The following is a 15,409-nucleotide window of genomic DNA, read 5'->3' as shown; positions in this document are numbered from 1 at the left end:
CCTACAATATTTAACTCTTATGATTGAGCATTAGAGATTTGGGCATGAGTAGGCTTCTTGCTGGTGGCAACCTTCTCATTTCTCTTATGAGTCAACGACGACCGGAAGTGAACTTCCGAGTATTACACAGAAATCTTGTCAAAGAACGAAAAAAAATAACATTATTGACTGTTTACAATTATTTTAAATAAACGTTTCTGTTCTGGAACGTTTATTTTTTTGAAAGTTTCTGGTCTCGTTTCTCTTCCTTGCAAAACATCAAAAGTTTCTGGTTTTCCAAATTTGTTAGGTCCCAACTGCTTTCTCGTGCTGTGTGTCAGGTGCAGAAGCTGGCTTCAAAAACAGACGCATGAGTGCTGCGAACATTGCTTTACAGGTTGCAGAAGCGGAAGGTCAGATTGTCAGTGCTCAGACCATACGCCGTTCACTGCAACAATTCTGTTTGCATGGCTGTTACAAGACACGCTGGAGGCCATCTGATGCCAAGAAGTTTATGTTTAAGTTCTGTCTCTTCAGACCACATGCATGCTCTTGGACAGGTTGTCTTCAGCAAACTGTTTGTTTACTTTCTTGTGAGCCAGCTTCAGAAGAAGATTCCTTTTGGGACGACAGCCGTTCAAATCGAAATGTTGCAGTGTGTGAGTACTGACAATCTGACCTTGCGCTTCTCCAACCTGTAAAGCAATGTTGGCAACACTCATGTCTCTGTTTTTGAAGTCAGCTTCTGCACCTGACGCACAGCACGGGGATTCAACTTCTTTGATTGACCTTGATTAGCTTGCACAGGTGTGTTTGATCAAGGTTGGAACTAAACTCTGCAGGGCTCCGGACCTCAAGGGTACGATTTGTAGAAGGGGGGCCTAGGCCATCTTTGTGGAGAGTAACATTTCTATTTCCCAAAAACCTCAGAGAGTTCTTTGCCATGAGGTGCCATGTTCAACATCCAGTGGTCAGTATGAGAGATTCGTACTCAAAGCACCTAATTTAACGACTCTAATACAAGATACACAAATATGTATGGTCCTACCCTGCTGAAAAAAACAGCATACCAGCAAGAACAGCATATGTTGTGTTTTGGTGCTGGTTTGCTAGTGAACACCAGCTGAACCAGCATCAGCACCAGCATTAGCACCAGCTAAACCAGCACCAAACCAGCATTAGCACCAGCATCCCATGCTGGTCATACCATCAAGACCAGCATATGTTGTGTTTTGGTGCTGGTATGCTGGTGACCACCAGCTAAACCAGCATCAAACCAGCATAGACCAGCATAATTCCCATGCTGCTCCATGCTGGTTTGATGCTGTTTTTTTAGCAAGGTAGCAAGCAGATAAAAACATGATTATGAATTATGACATTATTTTGACAGTAATGGCTGTATGTTAAGTTATTTCCAGAGGACAGCAAATCTATACTGCAAAACAAGGAGAACATTGACTACTCTAAAATATATCAAAATTTCATTTCTATAGTATTGTCCCTTGAGAAGATATACTAAAATATTTGTTGAAATGTAAGGGTTGTACTCACTTTTGTGAGATACTGTATACAGTGTGTGAGTATGGTAAAACAGGAAAAAGTATACCAGTAATTTTAAACTGACTGCTTATAGACTCACTTATAGATTACTTAAAAGCACTTTTTTTCTTCTTTCTTGGACAACCGATGAATCACAGTCTCCAAAAGAACAACGGGGTCAGCCCCGCCTTCTCACTAAGAAAAAAGTTTTTGCTCAGAGTTGCTCTCAGATTGGTCCTGAATCGCCCTTAGGCTAAGACTCCTACATAGAAGTTTTTAAGCTAAATATGTAGCTTTCTGAGAGGATTCTAAGAAGCTTTAAGAATACAGACCCAGATCTCCAGATCATTAGCAGACATCTTACAGACGTAGCTGTAGACGTAAGAGTTTTTTAAATCCTTTTTTAGGGAACTTCCAACTTTACAACCACAGATTCAAATCCCAGGGTGACTATAACATTTGTAACGAATGACTGTGCTGTTTCAGTGAACACTGTTTATCAGTGTGGTTATAAGTGAGAAATAGGTATGAGTATGTGTGAAAAAAACAGAGACCAAACATGCTTAATCATTGTGTGTTTAGTTTCAATTTGTAGTTGTTGTGGCAAAAAGTCTTAGCTTGAATCTTCATAAGAAAAAAATACTCAGGAGACAAAGGTTCCAGGTGCCAAACAAAAATTACTTTATTCGCTCGAGCCAACAAAGTGAGACAATCAACACTCCTCAAAGAGGTGCTCAAAGATCATCTGCCCTCCCAACATCTGACTCCATTTTTATACAGTAAGATCAAACACTTCTTATCTGAGATGACGTACATTCTTCTCATTGGTCTCGGTCTGCCACAATTAATTTATTTGTTTGATGTATAGCAGAAGTGCAGCTGAATCCTTCCTCATATCTAAAATGATATATTCTGCTTATCGGCTCTCATGGCCTTGGTCTAGCTTGCACAGATAGCTTATTATTAATATAGCAAAGTACAGCTGGACTTCTCCTCAAATCTTAAAATGACGTAGTCTATTTATTATTTCAATTGGCCTTGGCTTTCCCTGACACAACCAACTTATTGTTAATGTGGCGAAGTACAGCTGCTAATCTAAAATGACATACTCTTGTTTATCGGTTGTTTCGACCTTGCTTCTCAAGATAATCGTGGCGAGAACAATCGTGGCATAGTCGCAGGATCGCACCTGGGCTCTTTTAATTAGGAAACGAAAGTTAACGGAGAAAACGAAAGTTTAACTGGGTGTCGTATAGCCTTGTGTAGAAACTATAGGCCTTAGGCCTAATATAATATTAATATAGCATATGATCATTAATATACCCAACAAAAACTACTATATAGTGCGGCGTGATAGAAATGGCCAAACAGTTCCTGTGGTAATACTCGTTGAAAAACGGATCCCCAGTCTGATGAACTGTTGTATAAAATGTATTATTTGGATGTGTTTGAGTTATCTGCATATAAAGCCTGGAAATAAACCAAGCTGAACAATTTTGGTAAGGCATAGACTCGGGTACCTTCATTTTGAATAAGAACCCCTGCAAAACATCCCTGGACACGCCCCTGCTTAATAATTTGGTAGATCAACTGAAAGACGTTGTTAGTCTGAGAGAAATGAAGAGGATAACATTTGCTTTTTGCGATAAAAAAAAAACAAGAGTCCATAAAAAGTCACGTTGAGGGCTTGGACACCATAAGGTGAGTGAATAAAAAAAATGGACAAAGGAGGATTTAATTTTTTTTTTCAACTTTCTGTCTCTGAAAACCCACAACTACAGGAAGTACCTTCCTGTGTCAGTCTAACGGTTTGAGAGGGAGATGCTAAAAATGCTCAGTTTAAACGCAAGACATCTACCCCTGGTTTCACAGACAAGGCTTAAGGTTAGTCCTAGATTAAAACACATGTTTGAGCTGTCTAAACTGAAAATAACTTGCACGTACAGATCTTAAAATATGCCAGTGCCATTGATTTGTCTCAGGAGGATACACACCAGTAATACCTTTTACTAAGGCATTTTTACTTAAACATCTTAATTTAACTAAGGCCTAGTCCTGGCTTTAGCTAAGCCTTGTGTGTGAAACTGGGCCCTAGTGTTTATATCAACTGTGTATATATACAGGTACTGAAAGTACTGTAAAAGTCCAATATACAAAAAAGATTGTATTTGATGATGTAGGAGATTATGATTGATTAACACAATACAAAAGTATGAATTATGTAGTCAAATTATTGACTAGCCATATTATTACCCTTTAATAATAAACATTTATTCAAGTAGTAAACTATTTGAACAAACCCATTAAATACTTTTGCAAAGACTTCCCTCACTTTTGAATTCATTTTTATTCACATCTATTCTTATAATTTTAATCACATAAAATGGACAGAGGTTTTTTGAATTAAAAGTGCTAAAAAAAATCACGATTGCACGCAAAATAACTCCTTCAGTGCAGATTTTTTTCTAGAGTGCAATTTTCTATTTATCTAGCAGATTTTAAAAAGAGTCTAAAAAACTAGATTTGTGCCAACACACACTTTTATTCACAGTTGATGGATGATTTGATCAATATTATGTTAGTAAGCATTGTAGCATCAAAGGATCAGTGTGTGTGAATTGCCATGGTTTTTAAATAAGCTGGAGTTCAAAAACGTCTCCCAGGTGATCCTCCGAAAGACCATACATCCATTGGGATGGACATTAAACTTGAAAAAATTAAAACACTGAAATATCTTCAGATTAACTTAGAATTTAACAAAGGCAAGATCGTGAGATTACCATGCACATAAGTTTGTATGTACTGTATAAAGATCAAAATGTGCTTACTCCTCCTCTTCCTGTCTACATGTAAAAAGCCAGCGGTTCTTAAAGTTTTTCAGTGTGCGGCACGCTTGTATACGGTGCATTTCTACGTGGGGGTATGAGGGAGCCGTGCCCCCCCAGATGATACAACGTGCCCCCCTTACCTGATGGTCAAACTTATTATTGAAGGTAAAAAAAATATGTGAATTTACTCACTTTAACATATTAATGCTCTCGCTCTCTCTTGGTAAATAGACACCCTCTTCAGTAGAATTTAACCACAGAAAACGTACTACTAATTTCTACAACGGTAACTTAAAAAAAAAACATCTTTAACATTTAAATCAGATAATTTAACGCATTGTTACATTAAACGTAATAATATAAAACATAATTTTATGAAACAAAATAATATTTAGAATAAAACATCACCAAAAGAGCCCCTGTAATCCTTTCTTAGACTCACCTAATTATTTATTCAAATACAACAACAGCCAATGGCAAGTCTCCAGCAGCATACCTTTCAATACGTTTATATTTTGTATCAGACATTCTGTTTATTAAAATAAGAGTAGTATGGTACATAGTAGATATAAATGATATAAGATTATACAGTAAGCGTACAGTATTGTAGGTTTATACGTCACTCGTTTTTTGGTTTTAACTGTAAACCATGGTTAATTTTCGTAATGGGCAACTGGTTATTGCTGGGTATTGTGCCATCATCATGTCTGAGTCAAAATCAACATGAGAGGAAAGATTGAGTTCTTATGAGATTTTACTCCTGTGACCCGCTGCGATTATTTTAAGGTGAGTACGTTACACTTTTATATGTTTTATTGCTACCCAGTGTGTTTTGTTGTTATTGCGTTGTTGGTGAAAAAGAAGACTCGTTACATCGTGCAGGGGCGGACTGGCCATCTGGAGCACCGAGACGATTCCCGGTGGCCTGGCGGTCATTCTGGCCAGCCATGTAGCCAGCAAGTTTTGATATTCTGAAATAAGACAGTCTTGATGACGTATGCAGCCTACAAATGCGACCTCCAGAGGCTGCTGCTTGAAACGGTTCTAAAAATCTACGAATCATGCAATCGCGGTGCGAAATCCACTGATCTATATAAATGACTGGATTGCGCATAGAACGCTTGACGTAACTGCGTGAGGTGAAGCCAGCGCAGAGTTCGAGCTGCCATCTTGGTATACCCAACCGGCAGAGAGCGTCATTGACTTCCATTCAAAATCATGATCAAAATTTACCCCCTTTACAGCGTATCAGTTACACAAGGTTAATTTTTAGGATATGTGTACGTTAATTATTTGTTAATTCTGGTGTTATTTGCAATGTTTATGTTTTAATCGGGCAGGATAATGGATTTATAAAAAAACGTTAAGGTGAATGTGTCTGTTGCATTTGTTAATGACAAGGGTATAAATAAAGTTTGTTTTGACCATTCAGCTACACTGTGACGGTCAGCGTTATTTCTCTAAATAAGTTTAGGTAACTTGTAAGTTTAGATAACATAATTACAAAACTAGCAAATTATTGCATGCACATACGGTACAAAGCATGATTATTTATTTAGATTTCAGAATGAGCACGTTTATTGTCATTAATACTAAATATGCTGCGGTCTGTCTGCTGATCTGATACTGCAATAAAGATGAATGTATAATAACTGATTAAAACGCAAAATGTACAACTTTTAGTAAATAACTATTTACATGCTTTGGACGTTTGTGTTGTAATAATGTACAGGGTAACTCTACATATAAAAACGAAGGCGAGTAAAGTGATGTTTTATCATTAAAATCTGATAACGTCCATGGATTTAATAGAACGTTTGGGTATACTAACATAGCGGCGCGGGTTCACCTACAGTATAGACATAGACGGCATCTTGACAACTCATTATTAAGATAGATCACTTATTGGTCAGTTCCCTTTTCTTTATTTTTAATCTGTTTAATTTTGTTCCCAGTCTAATGAACACAGCGGCCTATTTATGGCTATAATTCGTCTGGTTTTTCAGGGACCAATCAGTGGCCAAACATTATTAATATTATAAAAGCAGGCATATTTATTGGTTTGAACCACAAAACATGTTATGTCCATTCTAGTGGAGTCAGGGTCTGAAGGGGTTAAAATGGTAATATCAATGATATGTGTGTTTTAAATGAGAATGAAAGAAAGAAAAGTCAGCAAGATAGGGAAAGGAAAACGATTAAAGATTTAATGAGATAAAGAAGATGGGAACAGTGATCCTCAATAGCTGCCTGAGAAAATGACAAAACAATAGCAAAACCAGTGGTTTAAGCAAACAGTACATTAAAGACATTCAGTAAAATACACTCAGAACTGTTATATGTTTGACCCGTAGTCCTGTTCATGCCTGACACATGATCTTTGTTTTAGATTCTAGGCAGTTTTTAGAAAAACTCAGGGAAAACAAATCTAAGCTTCCGGTTACATGTGGGGATAAAGAAGGTTAATTACTTCATAAGGAGTTCCAATAATGCCAGCAAAACTGAACATCAAACAGATTGAACTTCAGGCAAATTGTTTGTGTAATTTCAGGAGATAAATGCATTTTGAGTGAAGGTCAGTGGTTTAAGCCCGGTGAATTTAAAAAGTTTGGAGGAAAGGAGAAGCACAAAAAGTGGAAGACCACCATCCTTTGCTGTGGTATTCCACTCCAAAATCTAATAGAGGTGGAAGTATTGTTTTATTATCGTATTATAACTAATAATAAACAATACAAATGTTTTTGGCCATTAATTAATATTTGTTAATGTTAGTTAATGCCAATGCAATTCAGTTCATGTTAGGGGCTGTTTACACTTGGTATTGAGATGTGTTTTCATCGATCAGATCACAAGTGGATGAGAGAGACACATCACGTTTACACCTGGTATTTAAATCCGTCTCTTTTGTCCACTTTCAACCGCTTCTGTCCTGAATACTGTGAGGGGGTGGTCTGTGAGAGGGTGGGCGAGTCTCTCCGCTGTCATTCAAACGCGAGCGGGAGTAATTATGAGTTTATATGGACGCAAACTAAAATTATGTCGGGGTCCACTGCTTGTTTAGCAAGTAAACATGCTGCACAGAGTTTTCTACATGTATATGTAAGAGCTTTCTCTGAATTTTCAGCACAATTGATGACATAGGATCGTGCAACTTTCACACGCTTGCAAAATGCAACTGCGGAGATCAACTGCTTTAGTTTTTTCAATAAAAGGCTAAAATAGCGCTTTTCACCGTATGTTCGCGGCAGAAGTCTGAAAAGATGTAAAAGATTGTGTTCAGTACCTCAGATTAGATAAATGGGTGGAGAGAAGGCGGTCGTGTGTGGCTGTTCGAACACATTCAACCACATGTGCGTTTACACTACAAAAGCAATCCGATCGAAAGGGGTTTCGACTACCTCTGAATGTGGTTGAAAGTGGTCGAAAGTGGACGCGTTCAAAAGGTTTTGAACACCGTTTACACCGGGCATTAACGTCGTCCACTTGTGATCCGATCGACAAAAACGCATGTTAATGCCAAGTGTAAACAGCCTCTTACACTACAAAAGCAATCCAATCGAAAGGGGTTTCGACTACCTCCGAATGTGGTTGAAAGTGGTCGAAAGTGGACGCGTTCAAAATGTTTTGAACACCGTTTACACCGGGCATTAACGTCGTCCACTTGTGATCCGATCGACAAAAACGCATGTTAATGCCAAGTGTAAACAGCCTCTTACACTACAAAAGCAATCCGATCGAAAGGGGTTTCGACTACCTCTGAATGTGGTTGAAAGTGGTCGAAAGGGGACGCTTTCAAAACGTTTTGAACACCGTTTACACCTGGCGTGTAAGTGTAAACAGCTTCTTAGTTCATTGTACGTATTAAATATGTTAAAAGTTAATATGTTAAAGTAAAGTCAAGTTAGTAGTTAGTACAGACTGTGAGAAAGTTTGTTGAAGAGTTGTTCATAAAAATGTCAATATACATTTTAATTCTTGTAATTAATGAATAATAGGACCAACAGAATGATGACGACTGTTACATCTGTGACTCTGAAGAAGATCTTGAGTGCTGTGATGAGTGTCCATGAGCTTTTCATCCACACTGTCACCTACCAGCTGCTGTGGACATCGACTCTGGGTGAGAGAGAGAGAGAGAGAGAGAGAGAGAGAGAGAGAGAGAGAGAGAGGGAGAGAGAGAGAGAGAGAGAGAGGAGAGAGAGGGAGAGAGAGGGAGAGAGAGAGAATGACCCAGAATATGTTTAGGCAGACTAAAGAGATGTGGGTAACACTTTAGAATACTGATCCATTGTTAATAAATAACTACACAGGAACAAATGAGCAATGCAATATTAACAATCTAGTAACTACTGTTAACTAATAACTCTGATTAATTAACTAGTAAGTAATAGCCCACAGATGAGCACGGTGGTTCACTATTAACTAATCAATAACTACTATTTTTTCATACTTCCCAGAGAATTACTGAGAAGTTTCATAATTCATGCAAAACTAAACAATAACTAATATAGGATAAATGACTAGCACTATATTAACATGTTTCCTACTGTAAATACAGGTACACAAGACTGTTTGCATTATCAATAGATAATTGCACACTAGAGAGTCATTAAGAGACTACTGGAACATATAGATTCATTAACCATCTAAATGCCACGCATACAGTGATTTTATTATTTAACCTAACTTAGCTGTCAAAAAATATGTTTTTATATATGGCTCCTATAGCTCATATGTGAATAGCCTGTGAATGGTTAGAGGACTCTACACTTTAAGATTAGCTTTCCATTAACTACTATTTGAATAACGGTAACCCACTAGTAATGACTCAAGTGTTACTACATCCTTCTAAAGTAATTACTAATTTTTTGGATCAGTTTTCTAAAGTGAAGATCATGGTAACACACTAGTAATGACTCAAGTGTTACTTCATCCTTCTAAAGTAATAACTAATTTTTATGATCAGTATTCTAAAGTGAAGAGCATGGTAACCCACTAGTTATGACTCAAGTGTTAATACATCCTTCTAAAGTAATTACTAATTTTTTGGATCAGTATTCTAAAGTGAAGATCATGGTAACCCACCAGTAATTCCCTAATAAGGGGAGAAATGAATTAATAAAGACACAAGACATGGAGCGGCTGCTTCACCATCAGAGTCTCTGAATTGTCTGAAAATTATTTAAATTGTTTAATCACATTATGTTCTGATTTTGTGTGCCATTAAACTTGAATGACAGAATGACAGAAAACCACTTTAAATAAAAACCAAAACACAAATGATAAAAATGTACTTAACGTTACATACAGCTTTACACTGTCCAAGTTAAACATATCACATTTATTATGAGTTTTTAGTAAAACATACATATTTTATATGCTAGATGGTATAAACAATTAACATGCTCATTAGCATACTCTCAATTCACACATACAGTCTTTACTAGTAATTTACTGGTAAATTGCAGTTAACATGTCATGTGTGAACAGAACCTTTGCGGTAAATCAGTGCTCCCAATTTACCAGTAATTTACCGGTAAGCGATATGTGTGAGCGAAAAATATAGGATTACCGGCATTTAGAACGAACGATGTGAAAACAACAAAATACTTACCGTGGATATTAAGTCATAACCCGCCATTGTTAACAAATACGTCACGGATGGAGCTCGCCGGCCGCGCGCCACAGGTAACTTCCGCTTTCTCTCCGAGTTTACCGGTATTTTGATACTGATGTGTGAATGATGTCTCACTGGCAAAAATCATGTGTGAACAGCACATTTTTGTATTTACTGGTAAATTCATTCTGGTAAATTTATGGTAATTTACCAGAACTACTGTGTGAAAGAGGCTAATGTCTAAAACCTAAAAACCACGAGTGCATATTAAAACAAATAAACCAAACAGCCTATAAGAACTTTAAGATAAGATGATAAGATAAGATAGACATGCAACAAAAACAAGAATACAAATGAATGAATAAACAAAGGGGAACTGGAGCGCTGCTGGTATCCCTTGTATCCTCTGGTGCTCTTGGAAGGGTAAATATTATTGAAAAAGAATTGGAAAAACAAATTCCAAGTCCAGGCACTCAGTAGGATGCAAAAGTTAAAAAGCCTTTATTGATATTCAAGGGCTAAAACATTAAAACACCAACGCGTATCGGCCCACTGGCCTTCATCAGGGTGTTGGTAACAAACAGACAGATTCACACAACACTTATAATTATATTGATTTCAGGTGTGCCACTCTAACACTTGCAACACAATTTTTGGCCACTGGAGGCAATAGTTCAGATACTGTCTAGTATCAAAAGGTTAAACCATACAAATACAAGACCAAGTAAAAGCTCTCCAAGTGGAAAGATACAGACATCTAGTGTACTCCACACAATATATCACAAAGATCAATAAATGTGAATAGGCTAATTACCCATCATGATTCTAAATTGTTCTAAAACAGCATGAGGGAAAAAAAAAACAAAAAATTATATATATATATATTTATATGATATAATGCATAGCATTCAAAGTAAACATCCACATGCAACAATACACTGTCCCTATTGAGATACAACAATTACAAAAAAGGTGAGAGGTCAAAATCTTCATTGAGACCTGGATAATCAGTGGCCCTCAAGGAATAAATCCAGTATGTCTCCCTTTGTTTAAGGCGTTTAATTATATCCCCACCCCTGGAATCAAGGCGAATAGCCTCAATGCCAATTACTCGTAAGGTCGAATCCCTCCCATGCTTTGCGTCTATATAATGTTTGGCCATTGGATAATTCACATTTCCAGTCCGGATGGCATACCTATGTTCAGCTATCCTGTCTCTTAGTCTTCTTTTAGTGAGACCTACATAAAAACAGCCACAAGTACACTCTAAACGATAGACAACATGGGTAGTATTGCAATTTATAAAGCTATTAATAGTATAGATCTTATTATTGAAAACATCCTTAAATGTGTCAGTTTTAGCAATATTCACACAATAATTGCAATTACCACAAGGAAAGTTTCCCTTGGGTTGTCGAAGCCAAGTTTCACGCTTAGGAGCAGGGAGGTAACTTCTTACTAACTTGTCTTTAATTGTGGGGGCCCTCTTAAAGCTAATCCTAGGGGGTTCTGGAAAAATTTTTTGTAAAGTCGGGTCACATTCAATAATGTTCCAGTTTTTCTTTATAATGTGTTTAATCTGAACAGCCTCCTTGCTGTAAGAAGTGACAAAACAAGGTTTCTGAGTTGACACTCCTTTGGGTCTAGACTGAAGCAGGCTCTTCCTTTCAAGTGACTGAGCTCTATTATGAGCTTGAAGGAGAGTTTTTGTTTGATATCCTCTTTGTCGAAAACGCTGCTGCATATCAATAGATTGATTTTGAAAATCCTGATCTGAATCACATATGCGCCTTAGTCTCTGGATCTGTCCAAAGGGTATGTTATCAATGAGCCATGAAGGATGAAAGCTATTTGCATGCAATAAGGTATTACGATCTGTTGCCTTTCTAAAAATAGATGTATCTAAGAATCCCTCATCATCTTTAGAAATTCGTAGATCCAGAAAGGTGATGGCATGTAGATCATAATCCAGACAAAATTTAAGGTTCTCATTTAAGCTGTTTACATACACATGAAAGTCTACAAGTTCTTTTTCTGAGCCTGAGAACATCAAGATCACATCATCAATATATCGACCCCACCACAAGATTTTGTCTTTAAAAGGGTTATCTTGGGAAAATATATAGCGCTCCTCCCACAAGCCTAAAAACAGATTAGCATAATTAGGAGCAAAACAAGCACCCATTGCAGTCCCTTTTTCTTGTCTGTACAATTTATCTTGAAAGAGGAAGATGTTGTTCTTTAAAGTCCACTCAGTAAGTTGCACTATAAAGTCACTGGGAGGCATCAAGTGTTTAGGTCTGGCTGAGAGATAGTGTTTTAAAGCCTCTAGACCCTCATCATGTACAATATTACTATATAAAGACTCCACATCCATTGTAGCCATAATACAAGAACCTATGTTACCTATTTGCTCAATTTTCTTTAAAACCTGTGTAGTATCTTGAATATAAGAAGGCAACTCTGCAACAAATGGCTTGATGAAATGATCCACAAATTTGGAAGCAGGTTCTGTTATTGAATCATTTCCGCTGATTATTGGTCTACCAGGTGGATTTTCCAAATCCTTGTGGACTTTGGGGATTATAAATTATAAAGAAAAACTGGAACATTATTGAATGTGACCCGACTTTACAAAAAATTTTTCCAGAACCCCCTAGGATTAGCTTTAAGAGGGCCCCCACAATTAAAGACAAGTTAGTAAGAAGTTACCTCCCTGCTCCTAAGCGTGAAACTTGGCTTCGACAACCCAAGGGAAACTTTCCTTGTGGTAATTGCAATTATTGTGTGAATATTGCTAAAACTGACACATTTAAGGATGTTTTCAATAATAAGATCTATACTATTAATAGCTTTATAAATTGCAATACTACCCATGTTGTCTATCGTTTAGAGTGTACTTGTGGCTGTTTTTATGTAGGTCTCACTAAAAGAAGACTAAGAGACAGGATAGCTGAACATAGGTATGCCATCCGGACTGGAAATGTGAATTATCCAATGGCCAAACATTATATAGACGCAAAGCATGGGAGGGATTCGACCTTACGAGTAATTGGCATTGAGGCTATTCGCCTTGATTCCAGGGGTGGGGATATAATTAAACGCCTTAAACAAAGGGAGACATACTGGATTTATTCCTTGAGGGCCACTGATTATCCAGGTCTCAATGAAGATTTTGACCTCTCACCTTTTTTGTAATTGTTGTATCTCAATAGGGACAGTGTATTGTTGCATGTGGATGTTTACTTTGAATGCTATGCATTATATCATATAAATATATATATATATAATTTTTTTTTTTCCCTCATGCTGTTTTAGAACAATTTAGAATCATGATGGGTAATTAGCCTATTCACATTTATTGATCTTTGTGATATATTGTGTGGAGTACACTAGATGTCTGTATCTTTCCACTTGGAGAGCTTTTACTTGGTCTTGTATTTGTATGGTTTAACCTTTTGATACTAGACAGTATCTGAACTATTGCCTCCAGTGGCCAAAAATTGTGTTGCAAGTGTTAGAGTGGCACACCTGAAATCAATATAATTATAAGTGTTGTGTGAATCTGTCTGTTTGTTACCAACACCCTGATGAAGGCCAGTGGGCCGATACGCGTTGGTGTTTTAATGTTTTAACAAATGAATGAATGTTTAAGTGATTTACTTTGGTGCAGGGCTCAGCAGCCCACTCGTGCAGCAGATATAAAAACAAATACTGGCAGTGCTGAGAAAACAAACACACAAACACTGTGAATGCATACAAGCTATACATTTTTATCAGTATGTGTGATCCCTAGAAATCAAAGCCACAACATTTGTATTGCAAATGCAATGCTCTACCAGTTGAGCTAGGAACATTAATAAATGGGCATTTTTATCTTTGGAACACAGTTTAAGATGTTTTAACGTTAGATTTAGTCCGAGTTCTTATAGAAATCTTGGAGTTGGTTAATTTTGACTTGATCTCGCGGTACTTTGACGTCATCTGTCTGTCAGTTCCTGCAGTGCAGCATGAAGTCAAACACACACAAAAAGGTCACACAGAGATCGTTGAATTCGTTATTTAATTGGCTACATGTTTTGTCTATCAATATTTTCCATGAAGTCATTGGCTGATGGAGGAACAAGCGAGCATTTGGTTACATCCCTAAAGGACATCACGTTTTCGACGAAGCTGTTTGGATTATCTATTATACTACCTTCCTACTTTAAAATACAAACTTTGAAGGCGGGTTCATGTGTTTACTGGAACATAAAGTGTAATCTCATATACTCTTACTATGTAAATAGTCCTCAGATTGTATATTCTATTCTATTACCAGATGTTCATGCGAAATCTGATGTAAACAATAGACTATATATCTATATTTCACGGATTATACGCATTTGTGGACAAAAATGGTCATTGGATGATTCACACATCTGAAACAGACTGGATTCGGCTTGTGGTCCACACAAAGGTAAAAAGTCCTGTTTATTTTTGCATGTTGTCATCTAGACTTCTGTCACAAAATACTACATATAATGCTAGAATATCTGTATCTCAAAACGGCTTTACAGGGGTATGCTAAATGAGATGTAAATGAGCCCTATTGTCTCCCCCAGCAGGAAAAAAGAGCTTTCCGTCTATATTTTCTAGGTTTGAGTTTTTATGAGTTCCTACATTCAAATGGCCACAACTTCTCAAAATCGTATCAGATTTCCATGTGTTACACATCGTTGGAAAGCTTAGAAACAAGTTTAACCAGATCCCCGCAGACATTCCTTCACAGAAATCAAGAAGAGAATTGTGGTTAAATGTAGATATAATACGGCGTACAGACTGGATGGAGACAATCATAATAATGCTTGTGTTTGCAGTGCACACTTCATATCAGGTAAAATAATCGATGCATATGTACTGGTGTGTTGGTTTTATCTAATAAATCAGCAAGTTTCTGTTTTATAGATGAAAAGTTGCCAACATTTAACCCTATTGCCAACATTTAACCCTATATTTAGCTTAAATGCTAAACAAACATATAGCGATTGATGTGTGTGCAATCCTTTGAATGGTCTCTTAAAATAATCCACATTGCTAAACATAGTTAGCCCAGCGTTAGGTTGCATTAGACAATTCAATTTAATTCAATTTTCAATTCAATTTTATTTATATAGGGCTTTCACAATTGTTTAAATGTTTTAAAGCAGCTTTACATTAATACAGTAGATGCAGGAAAACACAGAAATACTCTTCAAAACATAAGACGCAGAATACAGCGGTTAAGATTAACCATACTACAATTGTAGTAAAAATGTAACTTATGTAAGAGGGTGCTAAGTAAAGGCAAATGTTAAAAAAAACCTGTGGGAGAAAAGTCCTAGGAGGGGAAAACCCCTTTTGAGAGAGCCAGACATAGATGATTCTATAGTGGATATATTATAATATAATAGGTACGATTTTTAAC

The 15,409-nt window shown here is 36.9% G+C and overlaps 1 protein-coding gene across 1 annotated transcript in view; it reads left to right on the top strand.

Moving 5' to 3' along the window:
* Positions 1–15,409, top strand: part of sp100.4 (SP110 nuclear antigen, tandem duplicate 4) — a 93,668-nt gene that overhangs the window by 18,599 nt on the left and 59,660 nt on the right. The window lies entirely within an intron of this gene.

The sequence above is a fragment of the Paramisgurnus dabryanus genome, chromosome 3 (assembly GCF_030506205.2).
Source record: "Paramisgurnus dabryanus chromosome 3, PD_genome_1.1, whole genome shotgun sequence".
In the NCBI taxonomy this organism is placed as follows: domain Eukaryota; kingdom Metazoa; phylum Chordata; class Actinopteri; order Cypriniformes; family Cobitidae; genus Paramisgurnus; species Paramisgurnus dabryanus.
Note: the sequence above shows the minus strand (reverse complement) of the source record. Positions and strands in the feature narration are given on the sequence as shown.